This window comes from Lampetra fluviatilis, chromosome 47 (genome assembly GCF_964198595.1).
Source record: "Lampetra fluviatilis chromosome 47, kcLamFluv1.1, whole genome shotgun sequence".
Taxonomy (NCBI): domain Eukaryota; kingdom Metazoa; phylum Chordata; class Hyperoartia; order Petromyzontiformes; family Petromyzontidae; genus Lampetra; species Lampetra fluviatilis.
This window is the reverse complement of record NC_136321.1, coordinates 7,632,586-7,648,684: the sequence shown is the minus strand read 5'-3', so window position 1 is coordinate 7,648,684 and position 16,099 is coordinate 7,632,586. Positions and strand designations below refer to the sequence as shown.

The following is a 16,099-nucleotide window of genomic DNA, read 5'->3' as shown; positions in this document are numbered from 1 at the left end:
CGGTACTGGGCCTGCTTGTTCGTGCGCTCCTGTGAGTTTAAGGGTTCGTTTATATCCGCGTAATTGGGTATTTTTCGTGGCCTTGTTTCAGGGAGAAAAATGCAGCCCCCCCTCCCAAAAAAAAATGCAGCCCCCCCTCCCAAAAAAAAATGCAGCCCCCCCTCCCAAAAAAACAACGATTTTTTTTGTTGTGTCCAAAATGTTGTGGGTGGTGGCTCTTAGCCGTATTAAAACATTTTGTTGGCGGGCGGGGGGGGAGAGTGGGGGGGGGGTCCGAACAACCACGACACCCCACAGCGGTAGCGGCCGCTGCTCCGCATGAACAGTCCATAACGCATTGTCCTGCCGTAGAAATACGCCCAAAGTGCATCCCACAATGTGGTGAAGGGCCTCACTTGCTCTCGTGAAACAGGCAGGGCACGGTAGGGCAAGACTTTTTTTTTTGCGCGACGAGAGGCAACGCTTCATTGCGATGCAAGTGGCGGGAGCTGGGCTTCCCGATGTCCCGCGTGTAAACTCGGCCGTGTGTTCGCGGTTTTAAGGGGGGGGGGGGCGGGAGGAGGGGGGCGGTTGCGCGAGGTTAAGGCTGCGGTGAGCGATCGCACGTAAAGAAAGAGCACAACGGATTTGTTTGTTGCGCTAACCTCTGCTGCCTTGTCGCGTGTAGCCCGCATCAACCGCACGGACGAACGCACGTAACCGTGCACACGCCGGGATGGTCATCGTGGGCCGTCGCGGGAGATCGCGGCGGTAACAAAGCATTGGACAGAAAGAAAGAAAAAAATCACGACGGAATTTGTGGGTAGGCAGAGTTTTTTTTCTTCTATTTATTGTGGACCATCCGCCCGTGGTCCAGAAGATCACCTTCAAAAATATTTTCTATTTTACGTGCTAATCCCTGATTAGTATGGCTGGCTACGTATGGTGCGAAAGAAGGCCAGCACACATACAATACAACGTAACTTTTGTCTCTTCTATATGCTGATTATTTATTTTACAGACAACAGCGTATACATATCCCTGTGTGTTGGATTTGCATTCGTATGTACGTTTGGCTATATTTCTATAAAGACAAAGATCCTCTGTATAGCTTTTAGAAAGCACCTCTGAAGGCCAACACGGAATGAGTGGGTGGCCAGCACCAACACCCGGCCACCCTTGTATCCTAATTGGCGATGTTTACATATCACACCAAGTTGAGTTGACATGAGGCCTAGTTGATCCCAGGGGAGGCCCAAAAACTGGTTCAGTTGATCAGCACCGATATTGGCCACGAGCGAGAATCAAACTCTGGTCGCTGGCTTGTGGCGCAGCATGCTTATCCACTGCGCCACCGTTCTCCATATATATGGACAACAGATGACAGATCTGTCTGGTTGGCGATCCACAAATACATTATATTAATTTCCGCACCCTGCACACCACATCCAGCATACCTCTTGCTATGGCTGTGACTATGAATCATATGCTTACTCCTGTCTACCAGCTACCCAGAATACATTTAGTGAAACATTAAGCCCTTTCTATATGAATATTTAATGGAAAGCTTAAACCTGTTCCAGCATATATCAAGTTACTGGCGACGTTCTTATTATTTGATAAATAAAAAAACATAATTCTGCCAATAATTACATTTTGCGGCGTTCGTGTCTGCAAGTGCGATATTTTCTGGTGAAAGGTCACACATCAAAACCTTGTGCCTGTTCCCTGCAAACTCGGACAGCATGTCCACTCCCATCCCTGAGCCTTCCACCAACCCCCACGATCAGCCAGGAGGGTACGTTTGCCTACCAAGCTGGAGTGGTGCGTAATGAAAAAGTTAGTTTTTCGGATTGAATATTTTTTGGCAAACACTGCCGAGTAGCAGCAAGCTTGTTTGCTTTTTTTGTGTGTGTTCAACCTGCAGGCATCTGACAGCTGTAATTACACACGCCGAGCCACTGAAGCCCGACTGACAGCAGTGCGGTTGGGCCGGAATAAATAGGCGGTTGACATAACAAAACACACGCGTACACACACACACACGAGCAGCACAAAGATAAAGCTCCCCAGTATAGCGAGTAGCACCTATGAAGGCCGGCACGGCACACGAGGGGGTGGGTGGCCGGCACTGCGCCAGGCCTCCTTTGTCTCCTCCAGTGGCAATGTTTACAAAACCGCTACCAGGTACTCATTTGAGGCTGAGTTGACCTCAGGGAGGCCCAGGATCGGTTTAGATGATCGTTATTGGTGTTGGCCGTGAGCGGGAATCGAACTCGGGTGGTCGGATTCGTATCGTAGTGCACTAACCGCTGCAAAACTGTTCCCCCCAACAGCACACACACCAACAGCACACACACACCAACAGCACACACACACCAACACACGCACACACCAACACACGCACACCAACACACGCACACACCCCAGCACCACACACACACCAACACCACACACACACACACGAGCACACGCACACACACCAACACCGCACACACACCAACACCACACACACACCAACACCACACACACACCAACACCACACACACACCAACACCACACACATACCAACACCACACACACACCACACACACACGAACACACGCACACACACCAACACCACACACACACCAACACCACACACACACAAAAACCATACACACACCAACACACGCACACACACCAACACCACACACACACCAACACCACACACACACCAACACCACACACACACGAACACCACACACACACACCAACACCACACACACACCAACACACGCAAACACACCACACTTAGAGCAGTCTGGCTGATCCACATTAAATGTCACTGAATGTCTTTTTTAATGTTTTATTCCTGACGAGGAGTTACTGGTTTTGTATGATACAAGAGAGAAGAGAGAGTAAAATAATTGTCTCAGTGAAAAACTCAGATAAATTAACCGTGATTTTATTTTGCAGGCGATGAGTGGAGTGAGCATGTTGAATCAAATTCTAACAGGTAATTTGGCACAAACATATGCTCGCATTCTTCTCGAAAACGCATAAATTATGTGAATAATAAACACTAATTAAAGTAATGTTTTGTTTTATGTGTGATGACATCAGCTTGTGTGCACACCACACACACACCACACACACAAACCCACGCCCAGTGCGCGCCCACATTCACAACTCACACACTCACACAAAACAATCAAGCGCTGACATGCACACGCACGACAGATACGCACCCTTTTCACATAATGGGCCCATTTAAATGCAGTCATCAAATCGCATAAAACTAGAAAAAGACTACCTTCAACTGGAGCTAGTTTATCTTGTTTCACATTTCCTTAAGTGGGTTCACTCAGGGCTTTATTTCAGCCGGGACTGTCCAAGTCAGCGACTCTGAAATGCTCTTCTACACTCGGCACACCACATCCAGAATGCCACACGCTCCAGCTGTGCATAACACTCACGCACCTACTCCAGTCCACCCGCGAACATATTCAGTGAGACATTAAGCCCTGGTTGCGATCAGCCAAGTGTCACGTCCGTCATGTGACAAAAGACGGCTCCTATCCCACGTGCTCCACCCCCTCCCCACGCTTAATCACTCCCTGAAACGGGCAGCGCCTGAGTGTTTACACACAGCTCCGTGGCCAAGTGCTCTGCTCCCTGCGATATGCGACACTTCAGTGCGGGCCACCAAAAGCCACAAAAGGGGCCCCCCCGGGAGTGAGTTCCACGCCCGCGTGTCCCCACACTGTCAGCGAGCCAGTGGTGCAGCCACACTTTGCATGTCCGGGATGTCCAACTAGCGAACGGGTTCCTGGTGTTTTAATAGAGATGCACGGCGAGCCGGTTATTTGATAACGCTACCGTTCACTACTCTCGTCACACCATAATTGCTTCTGTCCTGATAAAACTCGATTTAGCGTACATTTAACTTTGACCAGGGGCGCGAAATGTTGTAGGTGTCTTCAAGCCGTGGCATCGATCAGTTTTCGTGGGTGTCCGGACACCCACGTTGGCCGCGCGTGCATTCCCTCCGTACACTCCAGCTTCTTCCCGAATGCAAAACGCTCCTTCAGATAGGGAAATGGCCAAACGGTTCGACGCAGTACCATCCCCGAAAAAAGAGCCTCCAGGACAGAGCGAGTGTCTCGCTGGTGATGCGGGCGAACTTGAACAAACACGGACATGTGTGCTTGCACACAGCGACACAGAGGGGGCTTCGCACACGCCTGAGCCTCCTGGTCCCCTGCGGTGGCTCTAAGTGGAGAGGAGATGGAACGGAGATCACGGTCAACTTTCCCACGCAGCCCCTGACTGACAGACAGCGCTTCAAAGCCCACTGAGCCAACGCAGAGTGGCACGATGTAGAGGCAAGCGGGCGATAGGAGAAACTCTTCGGAGTGCAAGGGCTTTTTAAAATACGGCCAGAGCTTAATTGTAACAAGGTCCATCCGGGTCGGTGACCCGACTTTTTTTGTCCACCAGCACACCACATCCAGTATCCCTCTCGCTGTGGCTGCGGCTACTAGTCACGTGCCAACTGCTCCATATTACGAGCGGCCTGTAAGTTGTTCAGCTGGAAATTAAGGCCTGGCGATGGTGCGGGAGAGGACGATTGCATATCCCATGGACAGCGAGAAGAATTGGCGCATAGAGATGGAAAACAGAGTAGTTTGCGCACGTGGCTATATGGGTGCTGGGGACAAAAAACTGAAACTGTTGACGTTTGGTAAAGTGGGAGGAAAAATGTACAGAGGTGAAGAGAGACTAATCCGGACAGATACGGTAGTATTATACATATTATATTGAACTTCTTTCGCATCGTACGAAGCCAACGGTGCTAATTAGAGGTGCGGGCGAAGGACAGCAAACTAAATACAAAAAGCAGTTTTAAAGAAATTAGTTAACAAAAATAAATGTAGCTGGGAGAATGGTGTACGGTGCCTTCTTCTTTCGCATGACAAATTTTAGATGCAGAGCAGCAACTACAATTTCACAATTCTAGATTTGAAGCTTTTAGACTGCAAGGATTCATATTCTTAGGTTTTTTCTGTAAAGTCACGTAGGTAAAAAATTTTAATTAAAATGAATAAAAGTAAAATAAAAACGTCGTGATTTTTATTTTATTTTACTTTTATTAATTTTAATTTTTATTTTTTACCTACGTGACTTTACCGAAAAAACCTAAGAATACAATTTCACATTCAGGTGGTCAAGCCAGATAACCGCATCAGGAGCAGTGGAGTGTAATCGCTGCCTCCTTCGTGATTGTGGATCGGGTCATTGCGTCGTTATAGGTTGTACGGTCTGTTCTGGATGACCACAGTCGCACACTACTGGAGAACATTTAATTTTCCATTTGCGCATCAGCTATCCGCATCTGCCATGGTTTGTGCAGTGGACGCGATTTAGGGTGGACCAGGAGCTTCGCACAAGATCAAACGCAGGAATCTTCTGCGTTGGGTCTTTCACAACAGTACCCATGTCTCGATTTAAAGCTTTCGTGACTGCAGGGATTCATCTTCTTGGTTCTTTCGGTAAAGTCACGTAGAAGGGAAATAATAAAAGAATAAAAATAATATAATAAAATAATTCTCACGACGTTTCGGCCACAACATAATAATTCTCACGACGTTTCGGCCACAACATAATAAAATAATTCTCACGACACAACGCAAGCAGCCGTCCTCAACGGCTGCTTGGTTTGTGGCCGAAACGTCGTGAAAATTATTTTATTATGTTTTATTTTTATTATTTTATTATTTCCCTTCTACGTGACTTTACCGAAAGAACCAAGAAGATGTACCCATGTCGTAGCAAAAGGGCAACACCGCTAAGAGTGTAGTAGTTTCATCATGGACGTGACAAATGAACAGCAGCAGTGAGTGGAGGGAAGGAGAGAGAATGGCCTGTGCTGCATCATCATCGCGGTTGCCCACAGCTCCCAGGTCACTGCCACAGGACACAAGGCTCCCATCGTGTGCTCTCTCCACTGCTTCTGAAGTGAATACTTCGGTATTCAAGGAACTGGGCATTCCTTACGCCTCAAAGTCATAATCACTCGGAATGTTCAGACCATGGACACTGGCGTTAACTTACATTCGTGCTTGGACACATAGAATCATTCTTGAGTGTAAGCGCTTTTGAAACATGCCATGAATGGCAGTATTACTGCGCTCAATGTGCTTGCGTACATGTTTTTTCACAAATTATTTTTATTTTGTTTAGTTCGTATTTCACATTTATTTTCTTTTTTTAACCCGGGCCTCCCTTGAAAAGGAGAGATTTTAGTCAGAATGGGCTTTCACCCACTCGCGAATAAAGCTCACGACTGTGCATGCATGTTCAATCTGATGGGCGCATGACGTTTAGTTTTTATGGGCCCAGTTTGTGGAAATCACTCGCCGAGTTCATCTGGGACGCTATGTCCTTAGCTGTGTTGAAACCACAGCTAAAACATAAACATATAAAAATAATTTAAATAACAACAATGTCACGTGTTTATCCATCACAGCCTCAAGGAGTATCTTCCCTGTCAGGAGGTTGCTGCATTGGAATGAATGCCTGGCCAATTGCAACTACGAATGTTTGGCTTCGTGTGGGAGGAAACACAGATGGAATTAATAACCCAACACCGCCACAACTCTAGCCACCTCCCAGCCGGGTGGGTTTGGATTTTCACAAATCCCACGTGATCCATCTCCGCGCGTTTACAAGCCACCCCGCGTCAAGTTGTGTGTTACGAGTGCGTGCAACCGTATTTCATTATTTTAGAGTTACGTAGTTTTCCTTACGGTCGAGCCGGGTGAAGGATTTTGTGAACGTGTGTCACGAAAGGAATCACACACACTCTATAAATCAAGTGTTGTTGCTGTTATTATTATTCCGAAGCCATTCATTCACCAGTAGAACTGCTGGCGAATGAATGGTGGCTGGGTCGTCAGCTGTCAAGACGGGGTCTAAGAAGTCCTTCCGTGCCAATTCCACTGTGCACAGCGCCTCTGTGTCTTCATTGCTACAGCTGTGGGCACTTTCAAAACACATGCTAATGCTCATTATGATTAATCCGAGTGGGGCTTTTCCATCGTCGGCTGCTTTCCGGTGGTAAAACCACTGCATTTCCAGTTCTTGCCGTCCAGTGTGTAGAAATTGAGTATTAACCACCCCCCACCCCACCACACCCACTACCCCTCCACCACCCGCCTCTAATTTCGTGTGGAAGAAGAGCCAGCCATCAGTCATAAGAACAGCCCATTGAGTCGTCTCATTGTATTATTCAGCTTTCACGAGGAGGGGTTTGTCCGATGCCGGTTAAGTGAAGCGTCGATACTTTTGTGTTTGGCTAGAGCCGAGCTGGATCATGCTGATGGATCAAACAATGACAAAGATCCCCCGTATAGCCTTTAACAGACTGTTGGGGCAAGTGCTGTTAGTGAACGCCTATGGAGGCCGGGAACGGCACACGAGAGGGTGGGTGGCCAGCACCACGCCCGACCGCCTTTGTCTCCCCAGTGGCAATGTTTACACGCAGAACCAGGTACTCATTTGAGGCTGAGTCGACCTAGGGAAGGCCCAGACAATCGTCACTGGTGTTGGCCGTGAGCGGGAATTGAACTCGGTTCACTGGGCTCGTAGTGCAGCGCGCTAACCACTCCACGACCGCTCACACAGCGTCAAGCACACGTATCTCTGTGGCTGATGCAATGAGATGACTTGTGAGCGTTTCTATACGACTTTCATGGTCTGCATTGGGAAGTGGTGTCATAGGAGGGTTGACCCGAGTTCAATTCCAAGCCACGCAAGGCACCAGTGGCAAATGATGTAAGACAGGCCTGGGCTCGCTATCCATTGTAAAGAAATGAGAAATGATTTACAGCCATTGGCCTAATCCACTGCTGGATGAAGGCCTATTCATGCTGTGTCATTGAAATTGCCCAAACGTCACCACGCTGGTCAGTGCAGGGCTCGGTTGGTGCCCAGGACGGTATATACTATCACTCGCCACTGATGGGAATTGAAGCCTGGTCACCTGGTTCGCAATGGAGTGTGCTAACCATTGCGCCACCACTCCGCCCACTCCTTTAGATTAACTCAGCCTAAAAATGTACTCAGGGCAGCGCTGGGGAGACAAACGGGAGTTGGATGGCGTGCTTCGTCCCTCGCCACCGCGTCGTGTGTAGCCCTGGCCTTGATAGGTGCTCGCAAACAGCACTTGCCTGTGATACGACAGCAGTGCACGTTTTTTTTTTGCTGTTGTCCCGTACGCGTCTATATCTCTCGCATGTGTTTTCAGGTTGCTCCTCGTGCTGTTCGGAGTGACGTTCGGTACTTTTGGCTCCACGTGCCGACAGCTCCTTCGGGAACATCGCAACACCGTGGCTTCACAACGGGCGGTACGACCCGAAGACCCAACGGAGAGATGTACGTCGACTCAGCCTCAAATGAGTACCTCGTGCAATGTGTAAACATCGCCACCAGGGAGACAAAGGCGGCCGGGCGTGGTTCTGACCACCCACCACTTCGTGTGCTGTGCCGGCCTTCAAAGATGCTCGCTAACAGCACTTGTCCCAACAGTCTGTTGAGGCTATACGGGGAGGGGGGGGGGTCTTTGTCTTTGTCTCGTGCTTGTTGGCTGCCCCCGTGCGTTTCCTCGCGAAGCTTTAACGCACACTCGGCCGTCAGGCGGCTTGACCAGATGTCCCGTTTCACACGAACTCCCTACCCCCCCCCCCAGCTACGGCCCTCCCAATCTGTCACTCTCACTGGTGGGCTCCCTGCCCCTCGCGTTTACAAACATCCCACTCGAGCCTTCACACAAACACCACAAAGACAAAGATCCCCCGTCTAGCCTGTAACAGACTGTTGGGCAAGTGCTGTTAGCGAGCACCTACGAAGGCCGGCACGGCACACGAGGGGGCGGGTGGCCAGCATCCACGCCCGGGTCGCCTTTGTCTCCCCAGTGGTGGTGTTTGCACACCGCACGAGATTTACTCATTTAAGGCCGAGCCGACCTAGGGGAGGCCTAGGTCCGATTCATATAACAACGGCACAGTGATGTTTAGTTAAGCAGTGACCGGGACACAAAACTCGGGTCACCGGTTTCACTGCGCGGCGCGCTTACCGCTGCACCACCACCGCAGCTCAGCGCGCGCGTGTGTGTGTGTACATCATTATTATTACTACACGCCTCGTGCACAATGCAGCACAGCACCATGCCCGTGCTTACTTAAACGTGTTTATTTATTCACCAGCGATTGCGGAAACGTCCGATAGCGGGGAGGAGGTAGGGGCCCTAGGCGGCAATCGGTGACATAAGGCAGTGGGCGCAGGAGGATGTGCGTCAAGAGGGCCTTTAATCGAGGCCGGGCAAGGGGAAGTCCCTAGACCGACGCAACACAGCCGAGGGTAGACTTCATTCAATTAGCAGCGATGTACCCAGAGCCTGCCTCCTGCACACAATGCGCTCGCAATGCATCCGCTGGCGTGTCTCCCTCTCGCTCTCTCTCTCTCTCCCTCGAGTCCTGGGGCAAATCCAAAGATCCGGGGGACTTCTGGATTTGAAGCTTTCGTGACTGCAAGGATTCATATTCTTAGGGTTTTCGGTAAAGTCACGTAGGTAAAAAAATTTAAATTAAAAAAAGTAAAATAAAAAAAAATAAAAAATTTTTAATAAAAAAATAAAATAAAATAAAAATAAAAACTTATTGAATTGAACGTGCGGCTGATGGAGAGAGGGGACCGGATGCGGGACCCGGAGGATCGCAAGGAAATTATTTGAAGAGCGGGAGGGTAACTTGAGAGATCCTTGCCTGCTCGCGCCGCCACCGCCGCCGCCTTGTCCGCCATGGGCCACCAGCAGATCTACTTCTCTCACCCGAGGAAGTTCGGCCAGGGCTCGCACTCCTGCTGCGTGTGCTCCAACCGCCACGGCCTCATCCGCAAGTGCGGCCTCAACATGTGCCGCCAGTGCTTCCGTCAGTACGCCAAGGACATTGGCTTCCAGAAGCTCGATTAAAGCCGGCGGCGGATGAGAGGGGGGATGGAAGGCGTCGTTGCCTCCACTCTGAGCTCGCGTCGCCACCGCTGTTATTTTGGGTTTTAAATAAACGATGTGAGATGATGGGGAAAAAAGAGAGCTCTCGTGTCGCTGGCGCACGTGGGCACCGCTTGGTGAAGAGGGCTCTTCGCAGGACGCGAAACCCGAAACGTCGAATGGACATCGTGCCGGGCGACGAGCGGGGGGACAACACAACAACACAATCGGAGAGCTGCCCCGCCGATCGGATTGAAATTTTGGGACAGGACACACGACTGCTGCTGCTGCTGAGTTTTTTTGCTGAGCACCCAGCAGCAGTTCGTGGGTTCTTTCGACAGCCACTCACCACCGCACGGGAAGGCGGCGTTGAACCGAAAAGCGCCTCAAGATGCGTTTACTTGCTCTCTGGTCTCTAAATTAGCTCCTATACATTCTCTTTGGTTATATCGGTACAGTCATGTAGGTAGAAAAAATAATAGATCACGACGTTTCGATCGCCACGCAAGCATCTCTATCCCACCTGAGGACGATTGCTTGTGTGGCGATCGAAACGTCGTGATTTATTATGATTTTCTACCTACGTGACTTTAGAGAAAGAACTAAAGAGTATGGATTCCTGCAGTCACGAAAGCTTCAAATCAAGATAGCTCAAAACCTCTTCGTTTATTCCTCTCCCCTCGGATGATGATTTGTTTGTTTTTGTGATGTACAGCGCTTTTGAGTTCCTTGCCGAAATGAGCTTCATAAATGTGTCACAAAATTTACGGTGGAAATTAATTCTTCTTTTTGTTTGATCCTCCGTTTATTTTAAATGTTTTGATCGGGATCTATTTGTCGGTGAGCTATGGGTGGCTGAAGTCCGGTTGCCGATTTATCCACAACTTTGAATGCATGACAGCTCCCACTCCACCGACATTTCACCTCAGCTGGCACGCATCACTGGAGGAGGGCACAACCCTTGCAGGAAGTCTGCCACAGCAGATGGCCTCGCACCGCGCGTGTGTGTGCGCGCGAGTACCCGGTGCGGTGTGTAAATATCGCCACGAGGGAGACAAAGACGGGCCGGGCGTGGTGCTGGCCACCCACCAGAGGTCGCAAACGAGTTTTGATTCCTTACCCGTACCCGTACCCGGCCGCACCAGGGTCGCAAATGGTTACCCGGCCGGGTACGGGTACCCGTTCCCTACCCGTACCCGTACCCTACCCGAAATGAGTGACAAACGGTTACTCAACCAGTGACTCACGGCCTACCCGTACCCGTACCCGGCCGCACCAGGGTCGCAAACGGCCGGGTACAGGTATCGGGTACCCGGTTGCGACCTCTGCCACCCACCCCCTCGTGTGCCGTGCCGACCTTTATAGGTCCTCGCTAACTGCATCTGCCCCAACAGTCTGTTTTTCGGGCTATACGGGGGATATTTGTCTTTGTAGTGGGGAGCGGTAGTGTAGCGGCTAGTGGGCTGCGCTACGAACCCGGCGACCCGAGTTAAATTCCTGCTCACGGCCAACACTGGTGACGATTATGTTAACCGGTTCTGGGCCTCCCCTAGGTCGATTCAGCCTCAAATGAGTATCTGGTGCGGTGTGTAAAAAATAACATCGCCACTCGGGAGACAAAGTCGGTCGGGCTTGGTGCTGGCCACCCACCCCCTCGTGTGCCACAGTGCCGGCCTTCATAGGTGCTGCTACTCGCTAACAGCACTTGCCCCAACAGTTTGTTCAGGCTATAACGGGGGGAGGGGGGGGGGAATCTTTGGTCTTTTGTGCGAGTCTCAGCAGGAGACGTGTGCCGTGGATACAAAACCAGAACGGCAAAGCAGTGGCAAGGCGGTTGCTGCGTCTCTGCGCGAGCCTGTCCCGAGAGAGACACCAGCGACAATGCAAAACGCCAAACTCACTTGTCACTCAGTCTGCCTTTAAAATTCCACCGCGGGTACAGAAAGGAAACGATGTTCCACGGCTGCTGTGATTCTGCAAGGCGGGTGGGGGGGGAGGTGGTGCCACATCTGCTCGACGCTTCTCCATTGTGATCGGGGATGCGAGTCAAGGATCGATTTGTCCATAGCCGCCCCCCCCCCGCCCCCCCCCCCCCCGTTCATGGATTGGATTGCGGCGCGGTGTCCCCGGCACCTCCTCGTGCCCGCCTGGAATCGTCTCTTGCCTCACTTCCTGAAGAAGCTCCCCAGCGTGTCGAGTTAACGGGTCGGAGACACCGTGCCGAACAACGAGTGGCAAAGAAAAAAAAAAACACAAATAAAAACGCGTATCGGATAACTGTGCAGTAACACCCCTCAAAACCCAACAGTTTATTCACACATGCACACACGGAGATGTGCTCATGAAGCGAACTTACGCTGCCGCGGTGTTATAACGGTGAGCACACTGGGTGTGCAATCCCAGAGGTCCCCGATTCGATTCGATCTCCTGTGGGTGGCAGTCGAAACAACGGAGTACCTTGAAATCCACACAAAGTGTAGATTTGTGTTCACCAGTTCGTGAGTCTATAGCGAGGTCACATGCGGGCGGGCTACATTGTGGATACTCCCACCTCTTTCGTCTTCCACCACAACGTTTTTGTGCCAGCGTGGGAAGAGTAGGCCAAATACCCTCGACTCTCAAGCGGCTCTCTAAGAGCTCACTTCCTCCAGCAGTGGGGTGAGCAAGCGGTCTCAAGGATGCACCTTCGTAAATATATAAAATTTGACATATTTATACAAACATTTTACCTTCAAAGAAACCCACCAGCGTCCAGCTCGGCGAGGCATCTTCACCGGCTGTCTGGGCGGCTACGGACGCCAGAGGCAACATTTTTGTCTGGTGCGCTTGGCCATAGTTCATGGAACGCGCACACACAACAATGGCAGTACTGTGTTACTGTGTTACTCTGTGTGTGTGCGGAGAGTCAGCGCCGGCCGTCTCTCTGCGTCCGTCCGCGACGACTCAAACAGGACGACAAGCCTCAACCTCCCTTGTTGTGCCGGACGATGGCGGGGGTTGCATGGTGCCTGAGGGAGTGGCGGCGGTGGTGGTGGTTGTTGTTGTGTGGGGGGTGAGGGTGCAGGGAGGTCAGGGTCAGGAGTTGTGGTGGTGGTGGGGGGGTGGGGTGTAGGGCCCATGGGAGGTCACTTCCCTGCTTCATGATTGCTGGATGTGCATTTCAGGAATCGGGTGACGTCGCCTCTGGTCTCAGGCCAGGACATTTTGGGGGGGGCTGGGAGGGGGGCGTTATGCATGGTGCCTGGAGTTGCCACCTCTGCGGTACAAACAGCCGGGATGTATCGTGGGGAAGAGGAGATTTTCGCAATGCTTGAAGAGGGGAAAACTCCATGTAAATGCATGAATTTTGTCATTATAAGTCAGATGCAGCCACATTAATATTATTAAACAATTGATAAAAAATGGGACTGTTAAGAGATTTACTGGGACAGCATTGACCGCAACTCAAGAAAGATCCTTGGGGAAATCAAGACAGGTGGCAACCCCAAGTGGTGCCTGAGACCGGAACTGGTGTGAAATGTGGGGGAGGGGAAGGCGGAACGGTACAACTATACCAGGTCCATCTTCTTGGTTCTTTCGGTAAAGTCACGTAGAAGGGAAATAATAAAATAATAAAAATAAAACATAATCAAATACAATTCTCACGACGTTTCGGCCACAACGCAAGCAGCCGTCCTCAGGTGAAGAACAGGTCTGTCGGAAAGACATCGTCTACGTGACTTTACCGAAAGAACCAAGATGATGAATCCCTGCAGTCACGAAAGCTTTAAATCGAAAACTATACCAGGTCCCCTGGCTCAAGGGGGGCAGCCCTAAAACATCACAATGCCACCCCCCCCCCTAGCCAGCTAACATGTACCGGGGCCAAACATTGATCTCGACGGACTGGAGGAGGTCTCCCTGTGAGCCATCTCCGCTGACGAACGAGGGTTGTTAAGTCACGTGCAGCCCAAGCGCGTGCGCGTGTGCGTGTTGTGGAAACATTGTCATAGGGAAAAGAGCGGTCATTGTAAGGGGTGTCCATTGCCGGGTTATCTTAGTAGCAAAAGTAGCAAATGTTACGGGCCCCGCACTGTCAAGGGCCCCACGCTAAATGCTTTCAAGCTATTAATTCCGGTTCAGTGATTCTACACTTGCTCTATTACTATAGTACAAAAACTACCTTCAACTTTTATGAATGACTTGGTGTTTAAGGTTAGCGGTTTGTCGTATTATCTGGCTGTATAGAAAATGAAAAAATACGATGACTTTACTATGCAAGTAAAAAATGTGTGTTTTAATATTTGTGTTTATTTATTTATTTAGGGCCCCTTTATAACATATGCTACAGGTCCCGCACTAGCTTCATCCGGCACTAGCGGTGTCGAAGGAAGGTTGATGACATCAACAGCAACTCAATAATAATCATGTGCGGTCAACATCAACGCAACCTTGGACGAGGAACAATAGACAAGAGAGAAGTAGAAATGAAGGAATGAAAAGCAGATAAACTCCACGACGGGAATTACCACCGACAGCCAAGCACGTGACTGTACTTGGCAACCCTACCGGTTTAAGTGGAAGCCTGCCGATTGTTGAACCCTCTTACCGCAGACGGATTTTCAAAGCAAACATTTCATCATTTTTTTGAACGAACAAAAACGCCGATGATTTGCATTTGACAGTCGTCGGTATGCGACGATGGGGTTTAAACAAAAAAAATCGCCGACATCGGTAGAGATGGCAAAGCATTCAAGCACACAGAGAATGGACGATAAAATAACTGAGAATGGGACATCGAGGGGACGAGAATTCGACAGACGCCAGCAGCAGCAACAACAACCGCCTTCGCCACTAAGTGACGGGGCTGTCGCCACGGCGCCTGTGCCAGGCTATGTGCACTTTTAAGGCCACGCAAAGTGTCGAACGCCCGCCGGCACAGGAGGTCACTGGACAGACCCAGCGGAGGTGCCATGGGTTGTCCGACTGAGACGCCAGCGCACCGCTCTTCACTGCCGTGAAAGGGTCACGGGGGGCAGCAGGAATCCGCGTGAGTCTCACCGACGCTTCAGCGGTGTTCAACAACTAGAGAAGCCCATGTTGGAGCCTAGAGACCACAGCCGTGCCTTAGTTGCACGATTCTGCCACTGCCAGCGGCAGCCACGGGGCCGAGGAGGGTGGCCCTCAAAAGGCACAATGGGGCGCAATTGGCGTCTCGGCACGAACTGCTTAATGAAGTTCAGATTGCACGGCGTGGGAGCCAAGAGGGGGGAGCTGAGGCCCGAGGGCATTGGGGCTCACACAAGGGCAGCGGGGCACAGAAGGGCAGCGGGGACACAGGACAGCGGGAGTTGATGTCAAGGGGAGGTTGGCCCAGGAACGGTTCAGATACCACTTGCCGCTGGTGTTAGCCATGGCCGGGAATCAAACTTAGGGCACCAGAGTCATAGTAGAATGCGCTAAGCGCTGCGCCACCACTCCCCACCATGTGTTTTCAGCTTCACGTAAAATTTCACGGAACGAATTGGCAATGGTACAGCATAGTCCGAGATACTTTATCGCCATCATTATCAATCAATGCCATATGACTGAAGGAAACGTAATAAGCAGACTTCTTTGGCAGTGAGTGGCCCTTTCTGCAGAGAAAGCGTTTGATGTGTGTCCATGGGTGATGTGTGCTGCTTTCTTTGGATGCGTCCATGGCAAGTGAAAGTGCCTCAGCTCACAGGAGGAAGGGGGGGGGTCATGTCCATCTCATTTGGTAGCCATGGCTCAGTGGGGCAAATTCCACATTTCTATTGTAAGGGTCCGTATATTCAAAGGTAATGTCACAGTCTAATAATACAAATGACAATTTACAGCACGAAATCATTACACTGCGCGATGAAGGCCCATCTTGCCGTGTCGGTTTTGAGGTTTTGTTTGATCAATCTTAAGCAGCAGGCCATAATTATCGGTTGATGAAATGGGAGTGCGCTAACCTTTGTGCCACCGCTCCCACATTCTACAGTGTCCTGTTAACTCTTCCCCTCTCTCTAATACCAATATCTCGAAATGAAACTTTTTTTTTTTTACCAGGCAAGGTCCATTAGCTATATCTCTCTTTTTCAG

The 16,099-nt window shown here is 50.5% G+C and overlaps 1 protein-coding gene and 1 pseudogene across 1 annotated transcript in view; one reads left to right on the top strand and one right to left on the bottom strand.

The window, feature by feature from the left end:
- The window catches only part of LOC144947928 (protein eva-1 homolog C-like), a 64,185-nt gene that overhangs the window by 32,553 nt on the left and 15,533 nt on the right, over nt 1-16,099 (bottom strand). The window lies entirely within an intron of this gene.
- LOC144947837 (small ribosomal subunit protein uS14 pseudogene) lies at nt 9,808-10,090 on the top strand (annotated as a pseudogene).